Raw genomic sequence first — 11,011 nt, forward strand, 5'->3', positions numbered from 1 at the left:
CCTGGGCGTTCCAAGAAAACTTGTCCAATGCTGCCACCTGCTGTTAGAAGTGTCCTGTTGACTCAGTGCCCATCTGAACAAAGCAACTTCTAAAGCTCCTATTGTGTGCTTGGCTATTTAAGGGAGCAGAGGGGGTATTACTTGAAAAGGAGAAGGTCTGTTCAAGATGAGGGGACAGGAGGGTAGAGGGATGCTTGACAGTTCCAGAGGACCTGAGTTCAGTTACCAGCACCCACTTCAGGGGCTTACAACCCACTGTAACTCCAGTTCCAAAAGATCTGCAACCACCCTCTCTGGTCTCCTCAGGCACCTGCACACATGTGTGCACAGACAGACAGACAGACACACACACACTTTCAAAAGATGATAAGACAAGGACTAGGGCTGTACCTCAGTGGTAGATTGCTTGCTCAGCACGTGCAAGGCCCTGGGCTCAATGTCCCACATGACAGAAGGAAAGGAAAAACCAGAGAGACCGATGAACTGGTCAGTAATGGCCAAAGGCAAAGGCAAGAGGCCAGACTGAGATTCAGAATCAGACATACCGCATTCAGATCTGGGCCCTAACCAGAAGAGATGGTGCTTACCTGTAATCCCAGCACCCTGGAGGCAGAGTTAGACATTTCTATGCAAATTCAAGACCAGCCTGTGCAACATAGTAAGTGTATTATGTGCATGCAATGCCTGCAGAGGCCAGAAGAGGGTGTCAGAGCTCCTGGAACTGGAGTTACAGACAATTGTTAGCTGCCATGTGGGTGCTAGGAACCCAATCCTGCTCCTCTACAGGAGTAGCCAGTGCTCTTAACCACTGAGCCATCTCTCTGGCCCTGAGTCATTCATTTTTTCATACTCTCCCTATACAGTTACACATGCCCAGAGGTGATGCTTTTTAAAATGAATGCGTTTGCCAGACATGATGGCCCATACCTAGAATCCCAACACTGGGGAAACTGAGACAGGAGGACTGCTGCAAGCCTGAGGCTGGCCTGGGCTACATAACAAGTTTCATTCTAGGCTAGGGCTACAGAATGAGACCCTTTCTTTTTTGAATTTTTATTATCTTTTTAAATTTTAAAAATTATTTTATATGAGTGTTATAGCTGCATGCATTTGAGCGTACCTGTGTCATGAGGTGCCTACGGAGAACAGAAGAGGGTGTTGGATCCCCTGGAACTGGGTTACAGAAGGTTGTTACCACCATGTGTGTGCTAGGAATCGAACCTGGGTCCTCTGCAAGAGCAGCCGGTGCTCTTAGCCAGTGAGCCATCTCTCCAGCCCCAGCCCCTGTCTTAAATAAATAATAATATATCAGGTATAGTGGCACATGCCTACAATCTCAGAATTTGGAAGGCAGAGGCAGGAGGTTCTCTATCTTAAGAACATCCTGGGCTACCTAGTAAGTTTGAGGCCAGGATGGACTACATGAGACCCTGTCTTAAAACACCAACAGTGGGCTAGAGGGATAACTCAATAGTTAAGACAGCTTGCTGCTTTTCCAGAGGACCTGAATTAGGTTTCCAGCACCAATGTCAGGCAGTTCACAACTGCCTGTAACTCTAGCTTGGGAGGATCCTCTTCTGGCCTCCAAGGACATCCCACACGTGGCATACGCACACACACAAACACATAAGTAAAAAATAATTTTAAAAAACCACAACAGGAGCTGGAGAGATGGCTCAGTAGTTAAGAGCACTGACTGCTCTGGCAGAGAATTTGGGTCTGAGTCTTATAACAACCATCTGTAACTCCAGTTCCAGGGGATCTAACGCCCTCTTCTGACCTCCATGGGCATTGCACGATGGGTGCACTTACATACATGTAGGCAAAACACTCAAACACATAAAAATAAAAATAAGTAAAACACACAAGAACAAAACAAAAGACATCATGAATACATCGAGCTAAGGTTATAGACTAGACATGGTAGCACACACCTCTAATCCCAGCACTTGGGAGGCAGAGGCAAGAGGAACCAGAGTTCAAGGCCAGCCTGGGCTACACAAGACCCTGTCTACAAACAAAAAACCCACCAAGATCATACTCAGAAGAGTGATCCAGGAGGATTGCTGGGAGGTCCAGGCCACCCTGGGCTACATATCAAGTACCAGACCAGCCAGAGCTACGCAGCAAGGCTCTGTTTCAAAAACAATAAATAAAATAAGTGTTTCAAAGCCAGCTATAGTGGCGCTCGCCTTTAATTCCAGAACTCAGGAGGCAGAGGCAGGTGAATCTCTGTTAGTTCAAGGCCAGCCTGGTCTACATAGAAAGTTCCAGGCCAGCCAGGTTACATAGTGAGTCTCTGTCTCAAAAAAAAGCCAAAAAGGGCGGGAGGGAGGGGGGCTTCAAGACATGGAGGGTTTTTTGTTGTTGTTTTTTAACTTTCTATTCAGGCACCTCTGAGCCTGCCTGTCCCCTGCATTAAGGGGGCTCTGGGCACCATCATCTTTACAGACTTCTCTGCCTAGAGCCCCCTTCCTGGGCTTCAGGAATGGAGGTGAAAGTGTTTCCTAAAACTTTGGGGCTGGCCTTATGTTCAGCAAAGCAGACACCTTCCTGGGAGCTTGTCATATTCCAGGGTCTGAGTAATAGTTCATCATTGCAAAACTCCCACTCTGCCATGGTGACCCAAAAGCCACCACGTTAGTCAGTGCTTTGCTGGGATTCATAGTGCCAGATCATCAACACCACAGGGCTGCTCAGGTAGGTGCAGGTGGTCAGCTGTTGGAAGCACACCAAGATAAAGATTGTCTGGAGGTTTCAGTGGCCATGTGAAAAGAAAGCCCCTGGGAAAGGTCATTTTATCAGTAGTCATTCCTCTGTGACACTTGAGGGTCTACAAAGTACCTTCCTAACCAGGTGTGGGACTCAGGCCTGTAGTCCCAGCACACAGGAGACTGAGACAGACTGAGATTGAGAGTTTGAGGCCAGCCTGGGCTACATATCAAGATGCTGTCTCATAAAACAAAACAACAACAAAGTGCCTCCTTGTAAATGGTCCCATTGGCTCCTTGTGGGGAATCTGGAAATATTTTACAGGTATGGATCACATATCAAATTGAGTGGCCTACCCAGATCAGTTAGCTAGTTAGAACCAAACTGAGGCAGGCGTGGTGGCACACACCTGTAATACCAGTACTTATGAAGTTGGGGCAGGCTGATAAGTTCAAGACTAGTTTGGGTTACACGAAGCCATGTCTCAAAAACAGAACAAAAAACAAGACAGAAAAACAGAGCAGGGATCCAACCTCAATCACTTACTGAATGTCACTTCTAACCAGAATGAGTTTATCAGGCTGGTCACCTAGAGCCTCCCAGAGCATGGCTCACCCTCACTGATAAAAGAAGGTCCAAGTTGAGGGGGAGGAGAAATCTAGAGTGCGGGTCGAGCTTCCTGTGGTAGCAGTCACTGGATGCATGAGAGAAGAGGAACCAAGTAGTCCTGTGATAGAGCTGGCAGCACAGGATTCAAACTGACCCAGTTGCTGAGGTAAGGAGACTTAGGGAGACCAGAAGTCCACACTGCTGACCACATTAGCCATCCCCTTCTATCTGCAGCATCATAGGCCTTTCTGTAGGTTTTCTCCAGACTTCTTTTGCATATCCATCAGCCTGGGAGATCTTAGGTCGGGGAAACTTGTGCCCCACAACTGGGGGAGGCTCTGCCCCAGAGTCTTCATGGGACCTGTGTCTAGAGAGCAGTGTAGATGGGTAAAGGCCTCTCTCAAGAACCAAAGTTTAGATAGGTCCCAGGTATGGTGGTACCTGCTGTATTTGGAAGGCTGAGGCAGGAGGAATATCAAATAGTTGAGGCTATCCTAGGCTACATAATGAGTTCCAGGCCAGCCTGGGCTACAGCGACACCTTGTCTCAAAAAAAAAACAACAAAACAAAATAAACAAGGGTTTGGATAGATGCCTTAGAAGACCCCAGTTTGGTATCCAGCACCCATATCAGGCAGCTCACAACCACCTGTAACTTCAGTTCCAGCAGGATCTGGCAACTTCTGGCTTCCAAAGGCACCAGGCACCATATGGTATACATACATACATGCACCAGGCACTTATACATACACACAAAATAAAAGTAAATCTTTTTAAAAAGAAAGAAAAGAAACAACCAAATAAACAAAAACCAAAAGCATGTGTGGAATACCAGCAGAGAAAGGAGGATTAATGCAAGTTTGAGGCCAGCCTGGGCTACATAGTGAGATCCTGTTTGAGAAAAGGAAGGGAAAGGAGGAGAAGAAAAATATTTAAAAAAAAAAGAAGAAGAACAGAAAACACAGCTAATAGTGTGAGGTGGCACAGTTTTCAGCACTTGGGAAGCTGAGGAAGAATTGCAAATTTGAGGTTTCCTCAGTGAGATTCTCCCCCAAACCCATCTCAAAATACAAAATACACACACACACACACACACACACACACACACACATATACACACACACACACACACACACACACACACACAGCCTGAGAGGCTAACAAGAAAGAACATGGGTGCAGGCCTTGTCCCAACTCTGTGTGGCAAGAGTGGGTTCCACCCCTACAAATCCTCTTCTTCCTCCCTCATTTGGAGACCCATGAGGCCTCCCCTGGCTCATGGTCCACTACAGGTTCCTAGCGACTTGGGTCCAGATAGACACCTGGATTGCTACCCATCTTTCACTCTTACAAGCCAGGCTGGTACAGGGCTGGAGAGATGACTCAGCAGTGAAGAACACTGTTCTTGCAGAAGACCCGGGTTCGAGTCCCAGCACTCACATGGCAGCTAACAACTGTCTGTAACTCCAGTTCCAGGGGATCTGACAACCTCTTCTGTCTTCCGTGGGCATTGTACAACACGGGTGCACTTACCTACATGCAGGCATAACACTCATACACATAAAATAAAAATAATAAATAATAAAAAATAATTTAAAAAAAAAGCCAGGCTGGTAGAAAGTGCCAAGTGATGAAGAAGTGTTGGGGGTCTTAGGCAAGCGAATTGCACTAGATATTGTCAGATGGATACTCCCAGTTCCCCACCTTCCTACACTACTATCCAGAACTCTCCAGAGAAGTAGAATCTGTAAGTTACCTGTGCTCAGAGAAAGAGAGGCCTACTCTAGAAATTAGCAAGTCTGTAAGTCTTCTCAGGCTGGCAGCCCAAGTAAAGGTTGATGCTGGAGTGAGGAGTCTGTATGGGACAGGTCAGCACACCCAACGCTCAGATGGAAGCTCTAGTTATCTCCCTTCCTCGGGGAACTTCCATTTTTGCTCTTGGGCCTTCAATTGATCAGATGAAGGTAATTGCTTTAAAGATTATAAAAGTGAGCTGGGTGTGGTAGTGCTCACCTTTAATCCCAGCACTTGGTGGTGGGGGGTGGGGGCAAAGGCAGGTGAATCTCTGTAAGACTGAGGCCAGTGAGTTCCAGGGCAGCTGGGGCTACAGGGAGACCCTGTCTCAAAATGACCAAAAAAAAAAAAAAAAAAAAAAAAAAAAAAAAAAAAAAAGCCTGCAAAGGTGAATCTACAAAATACCTCTACAGCAACTCCTACTTGATGTTTGACTAAACAACTAGGCTCAGAACCCAACCAGATTCCATGATGCCTACCATCTCTTGGTGTTACCATGAAACAGTCACTATGGAATATCTAAAGTTTATTCTCAATAGCACATGTAGCCAGGGACCAGCTGAGTCAACTATTCCCCTCTACCCTCCTTGTACCCTGTAGAGAAAGAGACATTCCACCACTGCCTCCCTCCTTTCTTCCTTGTAAAAAGCAAAAGGCAGGAAGTCTGGACTCTCTCTCTCTCTCTCTCTCTCTCTCTCTCTCTCTCTCTCTCTCTCTCTCACACACACACACACACACACACACACACACACACACACACACCTTTCCTGAGTATCTCCTGCAATGGGGAAAAAAAATGTAAAAGTGTCCTTTCTCCCCAAACCCCCACTCCATGCTCTGAATCTCAGTCCCTCCCTCTTCCTCAGAGGCCTCCCTGAGGCCTTATCTTCCCCTCCACTTCTCTATCCTGCCTCCTGCCCATCAGCAGGAATCATTCAACTCTTTCCCAGTCTCAAACAAAAACTGAAAACACAGCAAACATGAGGTGGCCTTTGCCGGCTGCCCTGCCTATCCTGCTATGTCAACAAGAAGACTTAATATTTTATTCATTTATTTACTTATTTTTACTTTATGTGTATGAATGCTTTGCTTGAATGCATGTAAGTATACCACATGTGTGCAGTACTGGTGGAGGTCAGAAGAAGGTGTCAGATCCCCTGGAACTGGAGTTACAGATGGTTGTTAGCTGCCATATGGATGCTAGGAATCGAACCTGGGTCCTCTACAAGAGCATCTAGTGCTTTTAACTGCTGAGCCATCTCTTCAGCCCCCATCAAGCAGACATTTAAAAAAAGATTTTATTTTTAATTATGTGTATATGTGTGTGTGCCTGTGTGTGAGTATGTGTATGTGTGAGGGCAGTGGCCTCAGTGGCCAGAAGAGGCTGTCAGACCCCTTGGAGCTGGAGTTGCAGGTGGGTTGTGAGTCACCTAATGTGAGTTCTGGGAACTAAACTTGAGTTCTCTGCAAAAGCAGCAAGTTACCTTAACCACTGAGCCATCTCTCCAACTGCCCTATTCATTTGTTTGTTTGTTTATTTATTTATTTATTTATTTTTGTCTTTTTGAGACAGGGTCTCCCAGTAACCCCAGCTGACCTGGCATTTGCTATGTAGACTGGGCTGGCCTTGATCTCACAGAGATCCGCCTGCTTCTGCCTCCTAAGTGCTGGGATTAAAAGCATGAGTCTTCACACCCTGCCTTCCCACCCCACCCCACCCCCTTTTTTTTTTTTGATAAAGAGTCTCACTCTATAGCTCAGGCTGACCTGGAACTCACTATGTAGCCAGGTTGGCCTCAAACCCAGAGCAATCCTCTTGCCTCAATTCTCAAGTGCTAGGATTACAGGTATATGCACCATACCTAGCACAGGATAGCATTCTTACCACACCTTATACCCCAGCAGTTCCCAATCTGGGAACACTCAGACTCGGCTGTACTGCAGTCATCTGGACCACCAGTAAAACCAGCTAGCCATCTCCACCTGTCTGGGTAAGACTGATTGCAATATCCTCTTGAGCTTTTCCATCTTCTGCACTCAGGGCCTCTCCTGCTCCACCTCCCCTGCTCTCTACCACTCATGGCTCCCTATCTTCCACATACTGTCCTGGCATATGCTGACTGTTCCCGGGCTTGTATCAACCATTTAGCTGGGAATCTCATCTTAGAGTTCCTTTTTCCAAGAAGTCCTTCCTGAAACCTACTCCCAGATTTCAGCAAGCTGTGCCCCCTAACAGATTCCCACAGTAAACTGTTAGTATATATATCACAGGATGAGGGACTCTGTTGTTCATGACCCACAAACATCAACAGACTGGGAGCTTGTTGAAGGCAAGCTACAACATCCCTAGCTCCTAGGCTAGTATGTGGTTCTGGTGTGTGCTGGATACTGGTACATATGGATAGATGGTCTCCTCCATGTGTGGGTGCAGAGCGGGTACAGGGCCTGGCAGCTTTGGAGGGCAGTTGGGGAAGGAAGATATCTCAACTGGAGGGACAGCCCAAAAGGCCAGAGCTCCTGTCACTGTTTTGAGCAAGCCACACCACAATGATTGACTCCAGCTGGGATCCACGGCGAGGTCTATCCTTTGATGAGGAACGGGACTAGACCGCACAGCATCTACATCATTTGTCCGGAACTGAGGCCTCCTTGGTACTTCTCCAGAATTTTAGAGGCAGAAGTCACACTCCCAGCTTCCACACGAGGGCGCGCTGAGCCTAGACTTTCCCTGAGAGTACTTACAGTCTGGAAGATCTGGCCTTCCAGAGCCACCACTTTGACTGAATCAGGACTCATTTGAAAATGTGATTAAACAGTTCAGCTTTGGCCTATAGGTCAAAAAGTTGATTGGAAAGAAAAGTTGCTATGTTGCTCTATTTAAATTAAATAAATATTATTTTAATGTATTATTCTAAACCTTCAAGGACAAAATGGTTTATGAATTTGTGTTACCATGAGTGAGGGCTGCATGCTGGCAGGAGATTGGGAAGGGGATAGGGGGTGGACACAGGTGAGTTAGCACTGGAGACATCAGGGAAGGATGTAGGTCTGTATCTTCCATTCCCACCTGCTCCCCAGACAGTAGTTTTATGTTGGTTCCCAGGACACTGCTCACTCTGTCACTTGGTACTGGGCCCCTCCGCCCATCTTCTGCAATATGCCTCCTGGCAATGATGCTGTCAGGTTTACTCAGAGGTATGATTCAAAACAGACCCGGAAGTCCTTACTGGCCTCTACCTTCCTTGCATCTGTTTTTCTTTGGGGTGGGAGCACTGAGCTTGGATTCACTAACTTCCTAAGGCACAGAGAGACCCCCATCCTGTCCCCCAACATTCCAGGCCCTGAGGCCCATCTGGCAGGAGGAAGGAGCTAGAAGGGACTTGTTGTTTGGTGGCCTTCCAGGAAGCCTTGCTCTCCACCCTTCTTCCAGCCCTGACAACTCAATCCAGCCGACATGACAGGAAATGGGAGTGCACAGCAGGCCTACAGCCAAGACAGCCATTTTTCCCTCTAGGGAGCAAATAGGGCTGGGGGGTCACCACCCCCATCCTACACCCTCTCATGAGTCTCTGGACATTTCCAGCCAATGTGTTGGGAAGGAGAGACTGGACTCCAGCCTTTGACCTTGCAGCCAGAGAAAGTGATCAAGTACAAATGGAGGCTGGGGAGTTTCTGCAGCCCTAAAGCCACAGGAAGGCCAGGAGGTGGGAGAGGGGGTCAGGTGCCTCATTGGGAGAGGTTAGAGTGATTATCATTTTGGAACCACAGCATCCTGGAAGAAAGCGTGGACTATACTCTGAAAGAGTCCCCCAGCTGTAGAGAGCGGGTAGAGGGAGTGGGAGGGAAGAAGAGATAATTTGCATGGTATTTACATTTCATTTGCATAGCACTCTTTGATGTCCAAAGGCACTGAAATTTCCTGCCCCTGTTTCTTTTCCCCTTTCTTTCCTCTGTCCCCTTTTTAACCTCCAGGCAGCCTCCTATCTCTGCTTCTTCCCCGATGGATTTTCCTCTCTTTGGCCAAAAGGCAGGAATATTAAGCCTTGTTCACCAGGCCAGAACTCTGAGTTAGTTTCAGGAAGCCTGTAGGTGCTACAGAGGGGTTTGGAGGGGGGATGCTGTCAATCCAGTTCATCTAATTGAACTGATTATTCAGCAAGATCACAGGGAGAGAGAATAGTATGATCTAGCTCTCTTCCTTACACCTGCTACACACACACACACACACACACACACACACACACACACACAGTGTCAGGCTGGTAGGCCAGAATCTAAACCCTAACCTTACCATCCATCTACTGACTGTGTTGATCTCCCTGAACCTCAGTTTCTCCATCTACGAATGGGGACTAATGATTTTACTTGTCATCTAAAGCAGCACTGAATAAAGATGCCCTATGGGATCAGGAGAGATGGCTCAGTGGGCAAAGTGCTTATCTTGCAAGCTCGAAGGTCTGAGTTGAATCCCCAGAACCCATGTAAAAATAGTTGGGTGTGGTAGCCCACACCTGCAGTCCCTGTGCTGCAGAGGCAAAGACAGGCAGATCCCTGGGGCCAGCCTAGGCTACTTGGTGAGTTCCAGGTCAGTGAGAGACCCTATCTCAAGAGACAACATGGAAAGTATTTAACAAATGACACTTGAGGTTTTCCTCTGGCACACACACACACACACACACACACACACACACACACATCTGCACACACAAAGGTGTGTTCAGCCTGGAGCACAGTCTTGGCACCTAGGAATCACTTAATATTTAAACAATAATATTTGCCAACCCCATCCCCCCATCTTTGGAACCCTAAGTTTTGCTTCTAGCTGTAAACATCCAAGGTCCTATCTCCTCCTCAGTACCCCCTTCCCCAAGAACTCTCTCCCTGCCACATCCCTACTCCAGAATCCTGGGTAGTCTTAGGACATCATGAGATACAAACTTCTCTGCCTTCTAGAAAACTACAGCCCAGAGAAAGACAAACCACTCTGCATGGAGAGAAGTGCAACAGGTTCTAGATAAGGTGGTGAGAGAATCAGACCCTAGGTGCACATGGCCATGCAAATGTATGCAAATAGAGATATGGAAATCACAAGCACATGGGGTTATATAGTCTTGAGCAGGTATTTTTCTAGGATGACAGCAGGTGAGTGCAGTTGTAGATAAGGAACTTAAGGAAGGAGCCAAATCAGGAGACAGCAGGAAACGGAGGAACAGGCTAAAAATGTCCTGGCAGGGATTTCTGGGGTCACTTGGGCCTCAAAGAACCTTTGCTGATCTCTCTCCCAGATCAGAAGAAACAAAAAGGTCCCTCCCTTCTTGCAAGAAGGGGAGGTGGATGTGAGTAGTCTAGGCAGTTTACCTGGCCCTGATGATTCACTAAGTCCTCCCTGGTTCTCCACTTGACACTTGAACCTTCCAATGTCTGGTGTGCTCAGCACTGCTCCAGGTCCTGGAGACAACAGAACAAAGCAGCCAATCAATAAAAAACAAAGAAGTAGGCTAAGAAAAGCCCCCACAGCCTCACTGAGGCTGCTAGGAACACTGAAGCAAGGCAGTGATTCAAGGAAATACAGTTCTGATCATGTCCAACTTTTTCCTTCCTTCCTTCCTTCCTTCCTTCCTTCCTTCCTTCCTTCCTTCCTTCCTTCCTTTCTTCCCCCTTCCTTCCTTCCCCCTTCCTTCCTTCCTTCCTTCTCCTTCCTCCCTCCTTCCTTCCTTCCTTCCTCCTTCCTTCCTTCCTCCTCCCTTCCTCCTTCCTCCCTCCTCCTCTTTCTGTGCTAGAGTCAATCACAGGGACTTGCAAGGCAAGGGCTCTACCACGGGGCTGATGATGAGCTCTTGCCTAGCACACATGAAGCCCAAAGTTCAATACCCAATATAGTAAAAATAAATAAATAA

This window comes from Nannospalax galili, unplaced genomic scaffold (genome assembly GCF_000622305.1).
Source record: "Nannospalax galili isolate Female #2095 unplaced genomic scaffold, S.galili_v1.0 scaffold229, whole genome shotgun sequence".
Classification (NCBI taxonomy): Eukaryota; Metazoa; Chordata; class Mammalia; order Rodentia; family Spalacidae; genus Nannospalax; species Nannospalax galili.